The following is a 24,972-nucleotide window of genomic DNA, read 5'->3' as shown; positions in this document are numbered from 1 at the left end:
AACTTACCAGCCTTCTTAGAACATCTCAATTCCATAGACAAAAAACCATTGCCCCTATGAAAATAGAGGAACAAAACAGTATTGTTTCTTGAAATACTCATCAGCAAACCAACAAGACAAATAAACAATTGTATACAGAAACCCCAACCACATGATGAGATACCTAAAATTCCAGTCCCATCATCCAACCCCAATAAAACGTGGTATAATCCAATGCCTAAACAAGAGAACAGAAAACATGTGATAATATATCCATCGAAGCAGAACGCCAAAACTCGTAGTTTTAAACAGAATGGTTACACTTCCTGCTTTATCAAAAACACCTTGAAGAAGACTATGACAAAGAAAAATCAGAAAGTCACCAACACCATTTACCTGTCATACCTACAACATTTCAGTGAAAAACTCAAACGCATAGCCAAACATTTTCAACATATAATTCTGGTGGATTTTCTACTATACTTTAAGGTCCATTCTGGTAAAAAAACAAGCTGACCACCTACCAAGTAGAATCTCGAAAACGTCATCTATGAAATGCAACGATGCATACATTTGCGAAATGGGAAGAAAATTCACAACAAGCATAAAAGAACATAGATTGTACAAGAATAATGAAAACAAAATTCAGCCATTGCAGAGAATGCCATGTCAACTGGACACAGAATAATCTGGGAGAAAATTAGAATAATCGACACAGACAAAATCTGGAAAACAAGAAACAAAGAATCATTTTATATTAACACTTAAACCTTCACAGGAGAGATTCCAGATTAGAGGTGAGTAACCTGTGGCTGCCATTGGTGAACATACAAAAAATCTCTCCTCCAACCAGAAACAGTAATAATCCAACCAATCACAACACGTTTTCCCACAATCCACAAAGATACAATAGAAGACCGTCAGCAACCACACACACAGAGAGAGAAAGCCGACCTATTAGCAGACTACTACAAATCCTCCTTCAATTACCTAAAAATCGACCGACTTTGACACACAACACCAACAACATGTTAACTACACACATACAAATCGATCTTCCTTCACACCATAATTTCTCGGTAAGATACTAGAAAACTATTCAAGTTCAATAAATAGGAAAATCACCACCACAGAACTCAAAATCAACATTAAAAACTTAAAAAAACACTTTCCCCGGATATGATCAAATACCTAATATTATTCTCAAAGGTTCCAGTCTTCTATTACAACATCTCGCAAATATCATGAACATCTCACTAACAACTGGTTATTACCCCGACACATGGAAAGAACCATTATCACCACGATACCAAAGAAACAAACAGGAGAAATCGTGATAACTTCCGACCCATCACTCTGTTAAGTTGTCTTGGCAAATTGATAGAGAAAATATCAAATCGCCTCCTTCATTTCTGCGAAATAAATAATATCCTTCCGAATCTCAAAACGCTTCTCGAGAAAACAGACAAACAATAGATCACCTCACACGACTCACTGAATCAATTTGCAAAGCATTTAACAACAATCAGGTAACCATAGGTGCATTTTTATACGTTAAAAAAGCATTTCACAGTGTTTGGTATAACGCCATTAAATATAAATTAACTTATCTGAAAATAAATCACTGTTACTGAATGGATATTTCTTAACTGATAGAACAGTCCAAGTAAAGGTCAATAAAACTATCAAAATCTTTCAATATAACTGCAGGAGTGCCCCAAGGATCCGTCCTGTCGCCACTCCTGTACATTATTTTTGTCAGTGATATACCTTCCCCAGTTTAACGTACACTTACAATTCACAGACGACATTGCAATCTGGAGTATATCCAGAAACCCAGTAATGGCCATATCTTGCGTTCGAGAAACACAATAATGTAACGAGCTGGAACAATAAGTGGAGAGTAGTTTTAAATCTAAGAAAAACGCAAGGAATCACTTTTATAGAAATTTAAAAAGACAAACTGACAAAAGTAAGCATCACACTTCGCAATACGCCTATCATCATGAGCAAACATCATATTCCTTGGCATCATATTTGACAAGATTAACACGGAAAAAACATGTCAACATACACTCATCCATCAAAAAACGCATTTCACATGTAATGACCATATCCAGCAAACATTCAAAACTGCACACCAGAGACTATCCGCCAAATATACAAAGGCTTACATCCGCCCGTTAATAGAATACGGATGTCAAGTTACATATATATATCTAACAATACTACAAAAAATTAAGTACAACAAATTAAAATACTAAGAACAGCAGACTACAATCATATACACCCGTAAACTATATATACCAAATCAGTAACCTAGCAACTCTTAGGAACAGGTTCAAAGAAATATTATACAAATATTTAAAAGCAGAACACAGAAATCAACTGCATTGTTATGCAAACTAGCCAGTGCACCTACAAAATACATTTCATCATGTAACATTTCAACAATCACAAACAAGAGATTCATGTTTATATTTTTATTTTTCAGATTCGGACATAGGGCAGGTAAAAACTTTCGGCGCCCGTCCTGTGAAAGTAGGTTTTCTCGGGGCACTCCAGTTCCCCCCCACATCCAAATCTTAGGCATTGGATATTTAGATCCCAGCCAAGACTATTGCCCAGCCCTGAATCGGGTCCTTTTGTATTGATATTTGCATTGACGTCTGCTTGTCTGGCTCTGGCCTGGCTAACTTCTTCGGTGCCGTCTTTGTTTCTGCTTTTCTCTCCCGACAATTTTATAAATGTCCCATTTTCACTTAATATCTCAAACAAGCAAAAATTAAACACAGGCAAAGTTTCAAGTACATCAATCTATCATGTGGTAATCAAGAAAAGGAAAAACATTGCAGTATCTGACCTTTCTTGTCCAAAAAGGGACTCGAATAGCAAGTGGCTGACAGCAACATCGAGTTTCTGCGGATATCAAGACTTATGTTGCCATTTCCACTAGATAATGTTTTTAATGAAGTATCTTATAAGGGTGAACAATCGAAAAAAATCTCTTACCAAAGGACATTAAACCTATTGTTGGAAGTGATTATACTAATAAATCAATGTATAACAACTCGCGTAACAACAACACCGTTCAACATATTTAAAGTTTTACCGGAAGTGTTTCTACAGAGCAATGTAGATGTTTGAACATAATAACAGAAACAATGAAGGAAAAAGGAAACAGAAGATTGTGCCATTTTATAATATACATGTTTATTAAATTTAAAAATGCAAAAATGTTTGTTAAAAGTCAATATAATTAGTATTTTTAAGAGTATATGCTTAAGGTAGAATTTGTGCTATTTACATGTTTTATAATTTACTTTCTAAAATATTTAAGCAAAGATAACAGTAAATAAAAGGTAAAATATGCTTCGTGCCTGAAGAAAACAAATTATTATTACAAATTGAAAAACATGGTAAATGAGCAAGATTAAGCTAATTTAAATTATCGTGAAAATGTGATGATAGTTATGAAATGATACGCAAAAATCCATAGCGAAACCTAATATCCAATGGATAGAAAAATCTCTTATCAGGATGCTCTTAGCTATCTAAAACCACCAAAGCCGAAAGTTTAAGATGAGTTAGGGGATTCACGGTGGCTTAGCTTTGTGCTTATTAAACATTAACAATTAAAACGAAATTATAATTACCACAAAAGACGCAAAAACGCGGCCTTGTTTTTGTAAACAGAATTTTAAACAAGCGGCTATGATGACGCATGCTGAGCAATATTTATTTAACTAGGTGATTTAGAAGTAAAATAAGTTACAATGGCTCGTGTTAAGTTTGTTTATATCACAAAGACAATAGTTTTTATATTATTTAATACTTCTTAAAAAACGCGATATCTATACATTCTCCCCCTTTGTATATATTTTTGCAATTCCAGTGAATATAAAGTTACTGGAGACATTTTCCGATTTTAAGTGTAGCTATGGGAAAATGTGAGAGACGGATATATAGCTTATTACAATTCTATTGGTTCTAAGTTATATCTTCAGTTCCAATGGATATTGTACGAACCTTTATTAAACAACAGCTTTAAGAAAATATCCCTGATACACATTACGATACTACTGTATAAAAAGACATAATGGCTTAAAATGTACAGGTTAAGGGAACTGATATCATAATAAAGTTAACTAATGTTTTCTTAAGAATTTGAAAAGCTGTGATTAAATTATTTCTTGTTTAATTACCCTGTCTAGTAGTGCAAGACTACGGTACCGATAGAATTTTTTTCTAAACCGTTTCCATTGTTATTTAATATCTCTGAATATAGATTACAGATTATGAATAATTTCATTTTGTCCGAGAAACAAAGGGCTCTAGTCTAAGATCGAGTTCTGGAATCAACACAGGTATCCTGAGTGGTACAAACTGTGTTACGTTTCTAGAAGAAATCCAATCGGGATTAGAATATAAAAGAAACTGAGACTGATGAAGAAAACCAAGTTCATGAAAGGAAACAGTTACTGATCACTGTAGTAGGTATGGAATGTTCATGACACCAAAAACTATAGATATAGTATACAGAGGATGAAAACTGAAAGAAACAAAAGTCATGAGCCATACAAAGACAGAGCTTGTACGATCTTGGGATCTTGTTTCGATCCTTCCTGGAATTCCTGCATTGATAGCTTGTTGTCTTGATTCTAGGGTAGAAATACAGATTTTATCCTTGTTTGAAAAAACGCATTATGTGAAGGTTAAAATCTTATAAATATTAAGTTCAGATCCAATGGTAAATTTTCAAGCATATTTTACGAATATTACTAAGAAATAGATCGATATTATGCTTACCGTAAAATACTTATTTTCGTTCGTTCAAACAATATTTCAAGATATATCCATGAAATACACGAAACATCTAGCCTTAACTATTCACACCCTCACTGAAGTAAATCAACGTTTCTTCTACTTGTATTTTCTTGTTTTTATAAAACAAAATTTGAATAAATATTTGTCATCCTACTGGAGTACTTTATCTTGAAAATATTACATGTAAAGTTAATGACTAAGTACGACGGACTTGAGCGAGTTTAGATTTTTATGTTGAAGTCTTGGTACCTTTGTTCTAGAAAATTAAGTCAACTCGAGTTTACAAGAGTTCTTTTACAACCACAGATTTTAAAAACATTCTTGGTTTATCCGAGCAGCAAAAGTGTCATGATTTAATGACGCAAATCAATAAAGTCCCTAATAACAGGCGACAAAAAAGGAGATTTTTTTGATCAACCAAACCAACATATATCAAACGTTTGGAAACATAACTGTACTTTGTAGTGTTCACGTATTTCATGGCTGGTGTTACTTCTCTTTACTTCATTAACACACATGTTAACACATCAATAAATACACTTAGTCCTTCGTGTTTTGTATAAATAGGACAATTACACCTATACAGTTGAAAATAAAGGTAGTAAGTTTTCTATTAACAAAGTATGGTAGAAATGTTAAGTACTCATGTGTTTTAAAGCGTAAAGAATTTTTCTTTGTATTTTCCTTACCTTATTCAGAGCCACATTCTCTATTATATACTTACCTTGTCAAGCTGTTCAAATATCTTGTCTACTCTTCTTTAGGGTTATCTTCATCGTCTTCTGGTTGAGTTGTGCTACCCTGAAATTGTAAGTTTTGTTTGAAATAAAGATCGAATCAATTCAAAAACGTTTAATCGAAGCTTACAGCTCTACAAACTTGAACTCGGATAGCTGACACCCTGCAAACAGTATGTTGGTTTTGCAGATAGGCTAAGAAACAAGTCACAGAAATAAACAAATTAAGTTAACTAACGAACGATAACACGATAGTGAAGCAAAAACAAATCACTGATGTTTAATAATCTCTAGAAACCCTCAAGCGTTTTGTAAGATGTCTAAATACTTCCAATGGTTTACAAAACTGAACATCAAATTATGGGTCAAGTAAAATATAAATTAATTCTCAAGTGAAAAACAATAAAACCACTAGGTGGTCTAGCTTTTTATTATTTGAAGGGAAGGAATGTGTCAAGTAACTGAACTCCCAAGTAAATAAAATGCAATTGAGCAGATGCTTCGGTCAAGTTTCCAGGAATTTACTCGAAAAATAGGGAGAACTCTGGGCGATCAGAAGAGTCACACTTATCTTCCGTGAGCAGAATGAAGAGAAACAAGGCTTTAAGAGGAAGATTTGGGTTAGATGATGTTTGTCATTTGATACAATCTCTCGACAGTTATTTAAATCGTGAATGGGTGATTTAATAAAATTGTGATTACATGCGTGTTTACATGAATCGAATTATATCAAAACAATTCCAAAAGCTGTGTATGCAAGCCGGAAATAGGACAAGAAACTGGAAGGAAGAAGTATGTTGTTTGCGAAAAGAACCAAGGCCATAATAAAGGTAACAAAGTAAACACGCGATCTGCAAACAAAAAGTTACAAATTTGTATAATTTAAATTTTGTGAAATTCTGACATGACTGAAGTCCCACTTTCCAGTCAACCGATATTTATTCTAAATATTATCGTCAATATATGAGAAGGGAAAAAAAATCAAATCCCTCATACACGCCAGAAAACCAACTAACTGATTTTATAAGGAGTTATATTGCACAGACAACAGAACACTTAAAAAGGTATGTTTAACACTTAGAAAACTTTGTATACCCTACACTTGCTAATTTTCAAAAGATAGCGTCAATGCAGTGAACAAACTGCATTCAGATACTTACCAACATCTGATAGATAGCGTCTACGATACTGTACATTTCTTCTCTTGTAATGAATCCGTCACTATCGACGTCATACAGCTTGAACGCCCCTGTCAGGAAATATTCAGGTTAAATTCCACAAACATTTTCTCTTACGAAAAAAAAATCTTTGCATAATCAAAATACTTGATAAACGTTGTGATTTCAGAGAAATTACTAGTACGCCTTTTATAGTACTTTGAAATCGTTTGGGCTCTTATTTCAACATTCGAAAAAAGACGCTGCCTTATGATAAATAAAAACACTACTGTAGATGGAAAAACTCCAAGTAAAAAAACAACAAAACAGTTTTATATAATCAAAGACTCATTTACTTACACACAAGTTTCTCATCCAAGTTTCCTCGTGATGTCACGGAAAGTGCCCGGATGAATTCCTCAAATTCAATGGTGCCATCCTGAGAAGACAAAGTAATAAAAAATGTATTTCAATTCTGATTAAGAAGTCTGCACAGAGGATCACAAACGTTTAAATGGTTTCTGAAAGACCTAAAACTCAAGCCCTTTCGAATAGTTCACTATTACTATTCTTCAGATGTATTTCAACTTGCATAACATTTAAAGAAATATGTAACTGTTGGAAAACATGGAAGAATGTGTGCAATACGGTCGATTGATAAACCATTTTGTGTTCACACGTTAGTGACAGATAACATTTTAATAAACCCTTACATTTCATTCGTTTTTTGCTAATTGACTGTAGCTGTTTTATCGTCTTTGAGATTTCCTGAAAATATTCTATTTTAGGCATTTGAAGTTAACAGGAAATCCATTTTATTGCTTTAAAACAGAATCGGATTTCTACTCTATTATAATAGTCTAGAAACTAGAGTGTTGTGAAGTCTCGATTTAAGTAAAGGAAAGAGCTATTAAAAGATTGTTTTGTTTGTTTTGGAATTTCGCACAAAGCTACTCGAGGGCTATCTGTGCTAGCCGTCCCTAATTTAGCAGTGTAAGACTAGAGGGAAGGTAGCTTGTCATCACCACCCACCGCCAACTCTTGGGCTACTCTTTTACCAACGAATAGTGGGATTGACCGTCACTTTATACGCCTCCACGGCTGGGAGGGCGAGCATGTTTAGCGCGACTCTGGCTCGAACCCGCGACCCTCGGATTATGAGTCGCACGCCTTACGCGCTTGGCCATGCCAGGCCACTATTAAAAGACAGATACCTTTAGAATAAGAGAAATGAGATTCAAATTATCTCAACTGTTTTAATCCAACAACATTAAGAATTTAATTTTCTACGTCAGTACGTTTGAAGTTAAGACAGTAGAATAATGTAATAATAAAACTGTTTAATAAAAGTTTGTATAACACTTGTAAAAAAATTATATACTTCCGATAAGAATTGTATAAAAGCAGATGGCGCTACCAAAAAGTAGTTCATAATGTAGATATAAAAATGTCGCACACATTACACGAATGTTGTTTTCAGTAATCCTAATAAAGTAACGTAGTAAATAAATTACATATATCTAAACCTCGAGTAGAAAATGTTAGGAAAAAATACAATCTTATAAAATTTGTCGCAGATAGGAACCACTAAATAATGACATTTTGAAACTCAATTTAGTAGACACAGCATATTGAAAAACCGTCAAACTCTTATAGGACTATTAAACTACCTGATTCTTTGTGCTACTTATAGTACCGAAAACAGGCCAATTACATTAAATGCACTATCAGTCTTCAAATCTTACCATTACTTAAATTATTTTTATTTAGTATTTTGTACAATTTTAGAATAACTAATTTAGCTAAACGGCTAGAAAGAACAAATTTTTCTAAAATATATTTTAAGAGCCTTAAAACTTCCAAACATAATAAAAACATGGTCCAGTGATTACACCTATAAGTTAAATCCGAGTGCTCATGGTTCGAGATTCACCGCCACAAAACCGTCTCTACGCGCTTGTCACTTTGAAGTCGTGGTTGCGTTATAATAGTGACTGTCAAATCCAATGCACTATTTGAACGAAAGGATGGAAGAAGTGAAAGTTTGTGGGCTAACTTTCCCTCTACTTCACCTGTTCAAAATGAAGGATGATTATGCGCAAGTAGGTCCTGTTCAGCTTTGCGCTAAATTTCTGAAACAAAGTAAATAAAATCGAGTAGTATAAATATATTTTCATTTTACAATAATATTAAATCACTAAAACCCGTGAAATCATAAAGATAGCATATACTCAAATTTATAACATACTAAAACACGTAAAATTATGTTATAAAATCGTTGGGAATAAAAAAAAATATATAACTTGTTTCTTTCTCATCGAAGATGTCACAAGTATAACACTAACAAACTCCAGTTATATCTCATCTCGATATAACAGCGTGTCGTATATGGGATCACAGTACTAAAGATGTACAACAAAAATCACTTATTTTTGTTTGCTTGTTTTTTAAAGCGCAAAAGTATACAATGGGCTCTTTGTTGTGCGTATATAGAACCTCGGATGTTTGCGTTATAAGCCGTCCCCCGCTAATACAGCGGTATATCTACAGATTTACAACGCTAAAATCAGAGGTTCGATTCTCCTCGATGTGCTCGGCCGACAGCCCAATGTAAGCTTACTGATGAGCAATAAGAAGGATAACCTCTTTCAGCATGTGATTTATCTATCCCTCAGTGACTAGCATATTTTTCTCAATACGCATGTGGAAACCTTAGAATGTTTCATAAGGAGACATTAGAATGAAGGGCGTTAGACAACGCAATAATTTAAGCAAAAAACATACATGGATCACAAGAAAACTTAACATGGATCAAACATTCAACTGCACATTTAAATAAATTTCTTCAATTACTGGTAAATGTTATTGTATTAAACAAACGGCTTCAGTATGAAGTCTCATTATCTGATCGTCGTGTCGTTTTCTTCACATCCACTGACAACAACGGCAAAAAAGACATTAAAGATGATGCAAGTTATCAAAGAATTCTTTATCCAACTTTTATTTTACTATAAACTGATACTATTCTGTCAGGCACAAGTTTTTACTGTTCATATTATTACCAAAAACTGGCAACTAAAAAACGACTTTTGCAAATATTGTTTCTTCCACATTGGCTCAACGTCAAGTTTGAGGACATAAAAGGCTAAAAATCTTGCTTGAAACCAGCAGTGAGTAGAAAAGATAGCTTATTGTGCATCTTTTTACTTAAGGACCAAACGAACAAAAGACGTACATCTATGAACATTAACAATAAAACAGCAAAATAATTCAATTTCTTTACGTTTTAGGGAAATAAGCAGCTTACACAAACAATATCCACATTTCAAAAGGTTTTGGTTTGGTCAACAGACGACCAAATAGATATAGCAAAAACTTGAAACCAAGCAACACAAGTGGAACAAAACACATTGGCGCCAGAATTAGACAAAACTAAACATTGTTTTTCCTTTTACAGACTCAAAAGCATCACAATACAAAGTGGCCCAAAACAAATTGTACCCATCCTTTAAGTTATGCAACTTCTGTATATCGATTCTAAGTTGTTTTTTTATTCTTATTTTCTGTATATCGATTAAGTTTTTTTTTATTCTTATTTCAAATAATCTGGGGTTGTTTAAAACTAAGCCCCAAACCATTGAAGTAAAGTAATATGTTACCGAACGTTTTTCATCAAATCAGGATTGAATATTGTATGTGTACAGCCAATTTCTATGAAATATTCATAAGATACGTTTGCTGGTCTGTGGATGCGTTTACTATTTATTGTCATTTCAGCACTCGAAATATGGATACGCTTTGTTGGGGCATCTTGTATAGTCACAAGGCCCAAGTTCTACAAAACAATGCAGTAATAAAATATTGTACGTAAACTCCAATGCCACTTAATGTAGCTGGGTCAATAAGAACCTATAAAAAATAAGTGACCATTCAGAAGTCCCAGAGAAAAGTCCAAGCAACAAACTGAGAAGATCAACTTAAGTTACAATGCCACTGCGACCCAGTAATTAGACGACGACTGAGACACCCTACAACAGTGACAAATAACTATTTCAAAGATATTGGCCATTAATTATATAATATTCTAAATCCAGTTATTTCTACGTTTTATCTAATATTCCTTAAAGATATAGGGCAGTTAATACGATATAAAAAGCTTCATGACATATTATAATTAGCGTTCCTGTATATTATATAGTGCAAGTTATAATATATACTGTGTTTTTGTGATTGTTGGGATAAGGATTCTTCTACAGTGAGTCACTTGTTGGTAGTAAATTAGAAAAAAAAATCAAACAACTTTCACTTATTTTGAAAATATTTCTTCTGAATTAGGTAAAACGTATGAATAGCTACTTTACTATATAGAAAATTATAGGTATGTCATAAATACCATACATTTTTCTTGTCAAGAAATCCACTCAGACATATTCAATTACTTTAGAATTTCAGTTGACAAGCCGACCTATTTCACTACATTACCATCGCTAAACTAACCGAGTATGTGAACTCGCGTTTCATTCAGTTACCACAGTTGTGTCATACTTCTAAAAGTGTCTGCTCCTCTTTCGTATTTTACTGGAAGTGGCCTGAAGTCTTTTTCTCAAAGCCCCGCCCCCCATAGGTAGGTTCAGTTTGTTTTAACTCTGACAAATAATTTTATATACACATGTTAATCGTTCGGCCTTCCTCTTTCAAAAGATCCTTTACGTGAACTTATTTTGTTTCTCGTCTACTATTTGTCTGTCTGCTGTTATCACCTCATACTTATGTTCATTACTAAATAGTCTGCTCGCTATACATGTTCGATATCAAAATTTATACGAAGTTCTATAATCTCCATATTAGCGAGTTAAACACAATGTACGACTCCTACCGAATTATTCAACTAAACTTGTCATAACATTTACTTTAAATAATTGCTTCTACCTCTCTTGTTATGAGCAAAATTAATAAAATATTAACTAAGTTAATAATATCTACACTAAACATTTACCATCCAGTTGAGAATACGTTCTCTAGAATTGATAATGAACCAAACAAAGTTAAGCCATTAAGGAAATCATTTATTCATTTATAAGAAACACGTCTAGAAATATAGTCTTTATTAATGTTCAATGACAACAATGGTCTTTTCAAAACTGCACACTTTTTTTTAACAAAAAAGTCAACGTAAGAGTATTGGATCATTCCCAGTAAACTTGGATGCCCATAAAAAAAGATTAGAATGTGGGTACAAGTTTGAGAAGCTAAAGGGTGTAGCCGTCGTTAAGTTTCCTAAATTTGTAGCTTACAATAAACATTTTAACTGCTTATCTGTCATAGTATGTGTAGCACTAAGTGCTAACAACACCTGACGTGTTACGAGAGAGAGGACTGTACTAACATTTTAAATATTAAAAAAGAAATGCGTTTTAAAAATTCATAATTTGTCCTTTATACCTAGTAAAGGTATTTTGTTCATAACGTTTCCATATACTAACAGTTCATTGATAAATTAGTTTTCCCAATCACTTAAACAGGTGCTTGTAGATTAGAATCATCACAAATTAACTTTTAAAAAATAACGTGAGAATCTATCATGAAGTGATGATGCCAGGTAAACCTGGTAAAACATCGTAAACAATCATTCTCGAAAATTGCTTATCTTCGAAATCGTCTTCCAGATTAATTATTCAACAAAAAGCAAGCCGATTAAAATATGTAACAAATTATGTAAGAGTTTGGACTTCAAAACTGATGGGAAATTTAATGTTATACAAACCAAGTACAAAAGTGAAGATAAATAATTCAGCAGTTATCCAAATAAAAACACTGCTTAAAAGTACGAGTAAAAATCTAAAACTACTAATCAACTTCTATTGCACGACCCCCCGCTGGGATTGGATTGTTTTAAATTTGGCACAAAACTATATCGGATCTGTCTGCGCTAGTCATCCCTAATTTAACAATGAAAGACAGGAAGGCAGCTATTCATCACCACCCACCACAAACTCTTAAGGTAGCGTTTTATCAACGAACAGTGGGATTTCGTTAGCTCTGAAGTCAAGTTCTAGATGAACAGTTCACTATATTTTAGTTTTTAATTTACAAACTCAAATTCCAGAAACTCGCAACTTGCCCACAACCTTGGTATCTGCAGCTATGTAAAAGCCACTAAGCCAACACCCAAGCTGTCAACGCCACTTTGCAAAGTCAACTATCGTTTTATTTTTCTCTTTTTTCGTCCTACAGCTTTCTCCCAGTGCTGCACAATTTTAGTTTAGACAGCCTCTAACACCCACTTTATCAAATAATAAAACTCTATGCTCAAGAATATCTCAACTGATTCGGTATGCATCATACCCACCTATTAATTTCAATATTTTTCATACCCAATAGAACCAACCTTAATTCCGCGTGTGGGGCTGAAAAGACAAAAGGTTTTTAGTGCCTCTGGTTGTTTCTCAAACTCCTTCGGGGTTGGTTATTAAAGCCTAAACCATTTCTAATTACTTACTACTGACTGTCACATTATAATACTCTCACGGCAATCAATATTAGGAAACTTAAAGACATTTCATTCTTTGTTTTGATAAACTATTTTTTTTATAAACTATTGCTAATCACATTCCGCATTTCTTTACATCATATCTAACGAACAGAAATTAGAAAGTTTGTAGCACTTGCATCGAACTTTTTTATTATTATTCTGAAAATAGTAATTAAACGAAAGCGCTCGAGTTTTGGATTTCATATGAAAACAATGTGTTATTCACTTCCCATGCAGTTAGTATAACAAAAGTATTAATGATTAAAAACATTACAGAATAGTCCACAAAATTGTGAATTACAGACTTTCTTGAAGTGCAGAAAAAGTAATATGAAGTTCATAACTTATTTACCTTGTTTTCGTCGAACACCCTAAACACCAACGAAGCAAAACTAGCTGGGTTCCCTTGGGGGAAAAACTGCTTGTATATACGCAGGAAATCCTAAGAATAACAATACAACTTAGTATAAAAGGTCATTATGAGCCAGATGTTAATGTTGTAAGTTATACTCTAATACATTTATACAGACCTAAAATATTTGGTTACCATGACACCGTAGAGCGTGTTCATATATTTGTTAATAAAGCAAGTCAAAATTTGCAGTTACTGTTCCTTGGGTACACATTGCAATTGCTAAGTGCATAATATGCTTCAACGTCTACAGTATTCGTCTCTTGACTACAGAAGTATCGGTTGACAGGTTATGTTTAATAATAGTGTGAATAATTTACTATATCTATTTTAATATCGATGTTTAAATTTTATTTAGAAGTTTGCATAACTTATGTTAAATCTGTATTACGAAATCAACCTATTTACTAAAAGTTGAAGATTCGAGTGTAAGTATCAACAGTATGTGTTTACGTAAACACTAGTGAAACGTCAAGAACGTTTATAAGTTTCGAACATTACAAGTCATTTAGCTCCAGCAAGTTAATTTCGAGTTCATTTTGGTATAATTTATTTAACAGGGAGCTAAGCTAGCTTTACGTTCTTCGTTCACCACTTGTCGAGTTCTTCACCGCTAAAGGTATATAATATCTTTGTAAAGATACTAATGCTAAACATGAATTTGTTAAATTGTAACTTAGATTTAAGTTAAATCACTCGATATGTGTCCAATTTATGATACTTGCCGACAAGATTATTAAAAAGAAACCATCGCAAATGTATCTTAATGTACAAACGGTAACAAAATTAACAGTAACGGTTATTACAATGTGTACAAGTTTTATAAACTTGAAGTATCGAGTGATTTAACTTAAATCTAAGTTACAATTTAACTCCGTTTCAGGCTATCTGAAATTGCAATACATAACAGAAGCATGTACCTGACAAATATAAAGACAAGAAAGAACAAAATGGCAAACATTTATACGAATATTAAATTTAAATTAATATTTTGAAAAATACCAGTGACAAAATTTTAAACAAAGAATACAGAAGGTGTCGTTAGGTGCTTAAGTTCGGGAGCTCGAGTCCATAGATAAGACATTTTGGTTTAGTATCATGTCGATCAGATTTTAATTGAACTGGAGGCAATTAGCATCTAAAATGACCTTAAAAGAATTTATGTTTACAAAACTATAGTTAAAAGATTTTTGAAAAAACAATTTAGCAGAATTTGGTTACGTCGCAGGTATGACGCGAAAAAGATCGTACTTGGTTTAGACTGTGCGCGGAGTGAAACGAAGTTACAAACAGGTTTCAGCCTCCGTCCCTTAGGTTCAATTGAGGGACTTATTGAATGTTACAGCAAACTGAATATGCGAGTTTCGCGATTCTTTGAAGGAGCAGGTGAGCGTAGAAATGAAGTAAAAGTTGTGCAAATAACTACAATTACATGAAGAACAAATAGTGTGTGTGTGTGTGTGTGTGTGTGTGTGTGTGTGTGTGTGTGTGTGTGTTTACACTGATAAAGTCAATGTTTCAACTTATGAAAATGTATGCATTGTATCCATTATCCCATCTAAGTAAACTCAATTACACAGTATAAATATATTATACTGAGTTGGTTGCATAGTATATCACAGTGCTGATAAATTAATCACATTAAGTAGTTATTGGAGTAATTTTGATTGCCTTTTCGAAATCAACACCAAACTACCTCGAATGATCTGAGTTTTCTCCAGTAGCAAATGTTTATGTTGTCTAGTTGTATTTTTGCTGTATGCTCGTGACATACCTATTCCATTGTTTATGTGAATACATGAAAAAGAAACTGAACAGTTAAATATGTAGACTTCCTATATTTTTCAACAAAGAGTAGGAGATTAAGACAAAACACTGTTTATGAATGTTTTGTAACTTTGTCCAAAATACTTTGCGTAAAATTTCTAGAACTTATCACTCGGTTGGTCATTTTTAACAGTAAACATTTTAAAGTATGCTTACTTTTCTCTGTACTGATTCAGAATACACGTATTTTGGTTCAATATCCGGAATACTGACAACAAACAAGTATCAATTCAACCAACCTGTTCTGTTAGCTGGCCGTCAGGACAGTCCTTAAAATCCTTTATACCTGCAACCAAAACTAAAATTTAATTTTGCAATTACTGCAGACATTGGATTTGTTAAAGAGCTTTTCTAATTTTTCAAAGTCTAAAAATTGAGACGTAAGCTATATTCCAACATATTAATAAATCCCATATTTGGCATTTCTTTTAATTATAAATCAATCTTTATCGAAGGCCACTTGCTGGGGATTTGGAAATTTTGCAAAGAGCAAAAGTGTATATTCCTAAACTGGGACCTTAATTGCAAGACAATGTAAATCCTTAGTGGAGGTTTGAGATGTACTTAGCAAATGATTTTGACATACAGGTTACGAGTATTATGTTGTGCTCGTTTGCTTTTTCGACATCTTATTGCCTCTCCCAAAATATTCTTCCCTACAACTGTAGGGCACATTCTATTCATCTGTTAAATTATTTTCAACGTAGTCCCCACGACTGAAATCATGAAAGTAGCCTAAATTAATAATGCTAAATTTATGTTAGGGCTTGAAGTTTAGTTTGAAAGGCTTGCATGCTGTATATTGTAGCTTGACGATTCCTCACATTTAAAACAACGTAAAAAATGTTTGTAGCATTTATTTTGTATCTAGACCTTACAAAATAGCTCGACAAGTACTAAGCATATATTTAAGATTCGCTAAGCATTAACTAAAAATTATAACCGAAGTTTATTTACAAAAGTTACATAGAAAAACGTTGCAGCAGTTTGTATCTCAGAACGGCTGGTATTGGTATTAACACTTATTGATAAGTAGGTAACAACGTTTCAAGAAGAATTGGCTGGTTTACATAGATTATATATCCGGACTCAACCAATCTTAAAAACACTAGATGAGTTGTCCTATCAAAGTAGAAGGATCATTAAAATAGACGTCAACTGCCATGGTATCCAAGTGCAGATAGATACAGTCGTTACAGCACATGCTCGACTTCCATAATTGATAGAAAGAATATTACTTGGTCCTAATTTCCAATATTGAATCTTAAATCTGAAGTGGTCGGTTATAGCCAGCCAGCAATTTAAACGTAGGTTGTCTACGCTAGTGGTCCTGAAAACACGTTACAACGAAAGCAAAAAGGTTGAGAATTTTCTCCTAATTAGACATCCCAGAAGTCTTAGAATTTATTGCTCCATTCAGAATGTTATTTTACGAGAAATTTGGCTCTATAATTCATATAGTAATTTAGTTCATATTGTAATTTTAAGGAATTTACATAGCTAATGCCTTTAACATTGTTTTGAACACAGGGAACCTCTTACCATTGAACTGAATATTGTCAAATCCTGGCAGGTTGCTGCTTATTTTTTTCTTACCTTAACTTACTGCTGCATGGGAGAGGGGGCATTATGTATGGCACTATCATTAATACAAATGTTTTCTTATGGAGGCTAGGTTTATATTTTATATCTATGAAAAAAGGGTATTCCTTCACGTAACTTTTCAAAATTTACTAGTTTCACATAAGTAATGATATCTTGAAAAAAGTGTATTTCTTTTCCATTGTACACCTACAAATAAACCAGTAAATGGAAAACTGTCCATAAATACTCAATAGTCAGAGCTAAATAGTTCCTGAACAGTAACAATTGACATCTGGACCAGGTTTTACAAAGGTATTAACAGCATCTACACTTAACGCAGTCATACTAGAATTCATATACACAGATCATTTAAATTAAAATTTTCAAATAAACAGTCTACGAACAACAATGCGAACATCGGTTTAAACGTTATTAGAAGGAAATTATAACCATTCGTAATACTTGTTTTATATTTCTTTCCAAATATGGCATGATTAATTCGTACTTTGGATTTTGGAGTATTTCGAAATTTACAAAATTAAAACCATAGTACTGGACAATGATGTGGACATTAAGTTCGTAAAAAGAATTATAGTTTTCCAAAAGGAAAGCATAAAATGTTTACTTTTCATCGACAAATGCAAACATGTAACACTTGGTCTGTTCTCTCAAGCTAACAGTCTAATGCATGGTACCATCAACTGCTACGGTTTAACGTTAACTTTTGGTTTTTTAAGAAGTTACCTTAAATTTTGCATTGTTTAAACATTAAATTAATTAATCTTCAGAAAATACTATTGTGCTATTTCAGTGTTAAGTCATACTACAGTACACTGGGTTATCCAGTATCTGAAGTTGTTAAGTGTTATTTTACATTATTTAAACATTAATCTATTCTGCAGTCTTTAGAGTAATGTTTCGTATCTCATTTTTGTGGCACATATTTGGGGGTATGAAAGACGTTAATTCTGAACAAAAGACCTACATCCCAAATTTTTATGGGTTTTTAACCGGACACTAAAAGTTGTCCTTTACAACTTCTCCAGAAGCTTGCCATTAAAAGCAAACATTCTCTAACTGACAGTTCAATTGGTTTTTAAAAAGGAATTCGAATCGATTCTACACCATGTGTTGACATTATGTAGTAAAGTTTATGGTTGGAAATTGAATTTGTTCTTTACAGTAAAAATTTCCTACTGAGGATAACAGTAGAAATAAAACGTTAATGATAAAAAAATTGCACATTATTCAAATGTTAACCTTTGTAACTGTTAATCTGTTATCGTAGTTGTTGGATGAAAATACCTTTAAAGTCATTTATGTGTGTAATTCATGGTTGTGTTAAGGATTTATACATAGAAGGATATATTCATACCAAAAGTTATTTAGCTATGATTAGTTCAAAGTGAACCTGTGTTTCACTCACGTTGTAAAGTTACTACATATGATGACAAAAGCGTGATGGAGTTTATTAGAATTCTTCTATACAGTAATTGAAGATTTGGACTGTCAGTTATGTTTTGCGTTTTCCTGAAGTAATGCGAAATGTTGAGCGTCCAATAAAAGGAAAACAAAAAAGGCTTAGCGTTAAAGTTATTTCTGGAATAACTAAAACGTTAAATTGTAATTCCTAAGGTCACGAAAGATGTTACAACTGTTTAAACATTGTTAAGTCGAACTAATCTTTAGACGCACATAATTTTACACTGTTTAAAACTCAAGACTTCAAGTTATTCATTTTATGTTTGAATAATTAAAATAATGTGTAAAGTTTAATGTTAAATTGTACTTACAAATAAATATCTCCAACTTCGGTACATTAACGTTTAACTAAATATACTGATTGTGCATATTATGAAACTAAAAATAAACATGGTACAATACTTATAGGGTTAAAAATTAAGTTTTATAGCATTTAGAAGTTACTTTGGATTGCATACGGAGTTTAAAAGGATAATTTCATTGAAGGTTAAATTATTGGTTATACAAAATTGACAGAAAAGTTCAAGTGAATTACTGTAAAGACGTTAATGGTTATTCAACAAGTTTATAACTTAATGAATATATATATGAAACTTAAGATTTAATAGCACTTTAAAACATTTAATATACGTTCATTTTGCAATAACGTAAACTCAATTTCATTCAACCAGCAAAACAAAAATATCTAACTTACCATTGTTTAATTTCTTTTTCTGTAACTGAAATGAAAACCAAGTCAGTAAACAGGAATAACTCAAAAACTTAATACTACGGATACACAAACTTATATTTTATGTCAATTTATTTAGCAACTCAACGTGTCTCATTCTGTAATAAAATGAAAACAAAATATCTTTAACATGAAATTGAGTATCAGAAAATACTCGGAATTACGCAGATGAGGAAAGAAACGTAACTTTTAAGCTGTTTTATACCCTCCGATAAAAATGCATAAGGTCTAAGGTTTGCCTCTATCACGTAAATGATTTTTGCTTTTGAATGACATGACAAAAAGTTAGTTTGTAATAATCTTCAGCATTGCTTTAATTCTTGAAGTGATATCAGTGGAAAAACACGTACAATTATGCTTTTTATATCATTGCAAGTTAATTATACCCAAAAATACAACTTTTTTTCTATTATAATCATCTATTTTCCTTTCGATTAGTGAAACCAAAAATACAATAATAGCATCACCTTTAAAAAAAACTAACCTAAATAACACTAGTTTCTTCTGCATCACGGTAAACATTTTAAGACTAGATAGCAATTTTTTGTTTCTATTTCAAACTTAAATTAATGTAAGTCTTTACTTACAAAAATACTACTAAATTTTCTGTTTCATTGTAAGTTGTTCTCTGCTCACGTTTTAAGGTACGTAATTTCACGAATACATGACCACAGTTTTGCTTAAAATGAAAAATACATTTGAAATGAATTTAAATACATTTGGAAGCTGAACATCCTATTTAACTGAAGGTGTTGTATAACTAGTTTTAATAAGAATAGTCCCGTATTTTTAAAAATATACACCATTTTGTAAATTAGAAATAATTGGTTAAAGCTCTACGACGTGCCAGTAATATAATTCTATTTATGAATCTAGAGAAGATGCGATCTGAAAGTTGTTAAAGCATGTTAGGTTGACGTAATGAGAATTTGTATTTTCCATAACAAAGAAAGAATCCATGCATGACAAAAAGGTCACGTAAGGGTTAAAATAACTTTATATACCACCTATTACCAACTAAACAATCATGCTCATAAGGTGAAGCATGATACTTGATATTTGAACTCGCAAAACATACGCGTTGCAAGAAAGTTGCGTATCACGAAAAGTAGGGTAAAAGTTATTTGGCGTGTTTTGATATTATCTAGATTAATAATTCTCATGACTGAAACACATAAGCCCAAATAGAACTATGAAATTTTTTATAGCATGCAATGTATTAGGAGAGCAAACAAAGCGTGAAACAGACTGGAATGATACAGTGTTGAGTAATTGCAGAGACAATTTCGCTACGTGTTTGTTAAAGTAATTCATTTATGTTCATTCTCCTAAGTATTGTTATAGAAAATTTTTCGTCCGCGATTGATAAATTGCTAAGAGGCTCTTAAAATCTAAAGTAGCTTCATTTTACCAGGATGTTACCATAGCAATATCAAGTGGTGGTTAAAGCACCGCTTATGTTAAGTTAACCCAGAATCGCATATTAAAGTTACTGTTAATCATGAACATTACTTCCCGGAAGAGAACTTCCCTCCCACGGAACGCTTCTATTTCCCATCACTCCACGCTGGTTAATTCATAAGATCCGAAATCAGTTTACCAAAAAGGCCTTAATCTCCAAAATCCTGAAATTACTAATTCGTTGTTTATTAATACAACTTAAATGTAAAAAAAAGAATAACAACAAAACCCGAAAGTCATTTTTATCCAAAGTATGGTTTCAATGAATTAAGACACCTTCAGCACTGGATGTTTGTTATATAAACAAATTGAGAAATTTTTTTGTGTTTTGTTTTTTTCTCATAGCAAAGCCACATCAGACTATCTGCTGAGCCCACCGAGAGGAATCGAACCCCTGATTTTAGCATTGTAAATCCGAAGACATACCGCTGTACTAGCGGGGGGCGTAAATTGAGAAATAATCCGAAACTAAAATTTAAAAAAAAAATGAATTTTTTATTTTACATATTTGCTCTCCCTTTATTTTTGGAAATTAGTTATTCACCCCTTTTTGTACACTTTGAATTTTTTCATTAGTTATACATAATTCAATCATTCAAAAAAAACCTGTCGTTACTAGTGGTCTATTCTCAAGTATTATGTTAAAAGGTCGTTAAATGTTTGGAATATTCGAGCACAGCAACACAAGTCCCTACCAGTCTTAACTTTGAAATAAGACCAGATATTTATGTATGGAAGTATGTTATGCTAATAAAACTGTACATTACCAAATAGCTATTTATGAGCGCAATGAAAATGTTATATAGAGAACAGACATGTTTAAATCGAACACACCTGAAGAAAACTTATTGAAAGATTAAGAGGAAAGCAGCTGGTTCACAGTATCCACCAAATATCTGGCTACTTTCATCTGATCGAATAGTTGAATTTCAGTCACTCTTACAGTACACCAAAAGTGTGAAACGTGTTATTTGTTGCTGCGAAGAGATATAAACCAGGCCATCAGATTCACAGTCCGGATACATAAACTAATAGGCCATATTCTGGAAACGAATGGCTGTTTTATCACTCATTCTTACTTCGTGAAAGTGAAAAGTGACTTTTGTTTGAAAGTTTCGTACCTACCAAGTTGTTAAGAAGTGAAATCGTGGAAAAAAACAAAAACGCTATACGATGTGGTTGTTCTCGCTTATCTCTAAAGCAGTACCGTTGATTTAAACTTTGTACTCTCAAAAAGAAAGAAAAACAAATAGTTCCAATACGAATCATAATATCGTAACGGATAACAAAAGAAATATTTTGGCACAACTTCCACTAACATGTAGCAAGTAAATTAGAGTATAGTAGTGTAAAACAAGTAAAAGTGTATACCGCAAATTATTAGGAAACCATGGGTTAACCTTAAAGACCTGTACGGGATAAAGAAAACTTTGCGATAGCGCGTTGTAATGCTAAGCACAAAATGTAAAATACGTCTTTCTCATAACTTCATTTATATGAATAACAGAAAAAAAACAGTTGAGGAAGAAAAACTGTACTAGTATGAAAAATATGAAGTCTAGATAAATGAAATAAGAAGACAAATTATCCTCAAAGTTAATATAATCACGCTTACATGGATAGAACGCAAGGGAATGCCACTGTGCTGAAGTAGCATTGTCAGTTCCTGTTTGACATGCTTTTGCTGAAGTAAATAGGATTGGAAACAAACGTGATTTAATCCAGTTGTAGGTACCTGGGCACGGCCTTATTGTTACAAAAAACCAGCAAGAGTCGGTACGTATTTATAACAGACTCCCATAAATGAAAAGTGAAATAGGGAAAATTGAAGCCAGATTAGAAATCGCTTTTGAAAACTCATGGTGGAAAAGGAATGATTGATGTGACGACACTTGACATTTCGTTGACTGCAGGAGTAAAGTTTGACTGATGAAGTTTATCTTCAATATACAATCTCTTACAATTCAGAAAGTTCTTAAATATTTATCTTCACGTATATAGCATTAGTTTCACAGGTGTTTGATTTTACAGTTCTAATGTTTTGTTTTCGTAAATAAGCAGTTAGGTTTCTGCAAATAATGGACGTTTGTTATTTTTTGCATCACTTAAAACGTATTTGAAGCTAAATTAGAGAAAAAAAAAAACAGCCAAATACTTTCTCTAGCAATGCGTGTACGACACACAAAAGTAATAAAAATACAAATGTTATCGAATGTGAAAATGCAAACAATTTCAGCAACACAAGCCACTGAAGAATAGCAGGTTAAATGTGCAACTCAAATTTAACGTTTATTTATATTGCTTTTTTGTTATATTTAACTTGTTTGTATTTTAAATATGAATTTTACCATTTTGCATTTTTTCGTTATTAATTTAATTACGTATATTTAAGTATCTGCGTAGAAAGAATTTTCTATTGTGTTTTTTTTCCCAAAATTTTCAATCAACAGCCATTCATATTCCTTCATTTCTTAGCAGACTGATTTGAAAGTTAATAAGGTTATACACGTTCTAATACTACCAAATACCTTTCAGTTTTTTGACGTTGACGTAGATTAAGGTATTTTATCCGATCAAAGACTGCGCAGGAGCCAAACATGTACATTTCTGTATTGTTCAGTCATATTTAGAGCAATAAAGATAAAAATTTGTACAAAAACAATTTTAAATTCCTAATACACCGTTATACAAAAACGTCGAATTTCTCCACCGAATCTTTATGGGGTTAGAGCCTACAAAAAAATATTGGGTCAATTATTCATCTATATTTTGACAAAATAACACGGAATTTAGTACAAGGATAATTTTCTATCTTGCATATATGCAAACAAAAATGGTGGATTTGTTCTTTAACTATTATAATGGTTTAAATGCCATAAAAAAGCACAAGTTTGGGATTTCATGACGATTTCTCCTCTGTTTCGGTCAATATACAGGAAATTTGGTTTGTTTGTTTGTTTTTTTACAAGTCCAGTAACTATATACAAAAACGTAGAATATGGCTACTTTTAGTCATTGTAATAGATCAAAAGGTCAAATGAACTCAGTTTTAAGAGTTTATCCATGTTTGACCATATTTATAGAATTCCCATGTAAATTGATCGAAAGATTCTTTGCAGGTCCAAAAAAAATTTCGAAATTTGTCTTTTGTCCAATTTATCACCAATGAAAGCACAGTGTGGGGTTGATGAATTATACACGAATATGTCAACGAACTTGCATAGGATTTAGTGCAAAGATACGTTCTTGCCGTTCCTAAGTAGCGATGTAAACAACTCGCTATTTTTCTGTATTTTACACGATTTATGGTGTCAAAATCGGCCATGATGATATTGTTTGATGGAGACGTTGCATTCGCCAACACATGTTGGCCTCTGTCTCGTATGTTTGGTTTGAACTGCACAATATTTAGATAATTATTTGAGAAAACTAAGTTCAGTACGCAAGAGCTTTCCACTTTGATATGCAATCTTTTCATGTTCTGGAAAGCGTATTCATAAACAGATAATTTGAATTAAGTGTGCTTCAGTGTTCCCTTAAGTATCATTCATAAAGTTCCGCATTTCATTATGATACTGGTTAACTCGGGAACCTTGACAGATAAGTATGAAAACAAACATGTACTCCAAGCGCCAAGTATTATTCTGCAACACATACACCACTGTATAAACCTATTGCTAGTTTATAGCTTAGCTCTTGTGTTTAAAATTTGTTCTAGGCACTGTAGAAATTCCAACAATAACAAAAAATGTTACTAGCTAAATTTCACAAAGAGGCATTGTGGTAATTATGTTTGACGAAAACTACTTTTACAACAAACTTAAACTTAACATAAGTTTTGTAATATAATGTTAAAATAATATCCGTACAAAATATTTTAATTATGGATAATCATATTAAAGTTAGAAGATTATCTCAAAGCATACTTTACGATACATAAAAGTACAGAAGTAGTTGTGAGTAATGCAGCTTCACTTTCTCTGTCAAAATAACAAGGTGTTAAACAAGCATACACAGGTTATCCTCTTCACAGCATTAGTTTAATATTCACCGTAAACCTATAAGAATTACCATGTTCAATAGACCCATTAAAACGATACAGAAGTTTCCACTTATACCTCACTGGTTATCCATCCTCAAAACTGAATAACTTAAAGTTCAAGAATTTCGTTCAGAACATAGCTGAAAGATTAATAACTTTGATCGGAATTTTCATATTAGGAAGTGTAAAATCAAGAGTCTAC

General features: G+C 32.6%; 1 protein-coding gene and 1 pseudogene across 1 annotated transcript in view; one reads left to right on the top strand and one right to left on the bottom strand.

Annotated features, from left to right (window-relative positions):
• LOC143245021 (casein kinase II subunit beta-like) overlaps positions 1 to 24,972 on the top strand; it is a 199,429-nt gene that overhangs the window by 24,297 nt on the left and 150,160 nt on the right. The gene's annotated exons all lie outside the window — the stretch shown is intronic.
• The window catches only part of LOC143245602 (frequenin-1-like), a 29,418-nt pseudogene continuing 8,440 nt past the window's right edge, over positions 3,995 to 24,972 (bottom strand).

Source organism: Tachypleus tridentatus, chromosome 2 (genome assembly GCF_004210375.1).
Source record: "Tachypleus tridentatus isolate NWPU-2018 chromosome 2, ASM421037v1, whole genome shotgun sequence".
In the NCBI taxonomy this organism is placed as follows: domain Eukaryota; kingdom Metazoa; phylum Arthropoda; class Merostomata; order Xiphosura; family Limulidae; genus Tachypleus; species Tachypleus tridentatus.
This window is presented reverse-complemented; position numbering and strand designations above follow the sequence as displayed.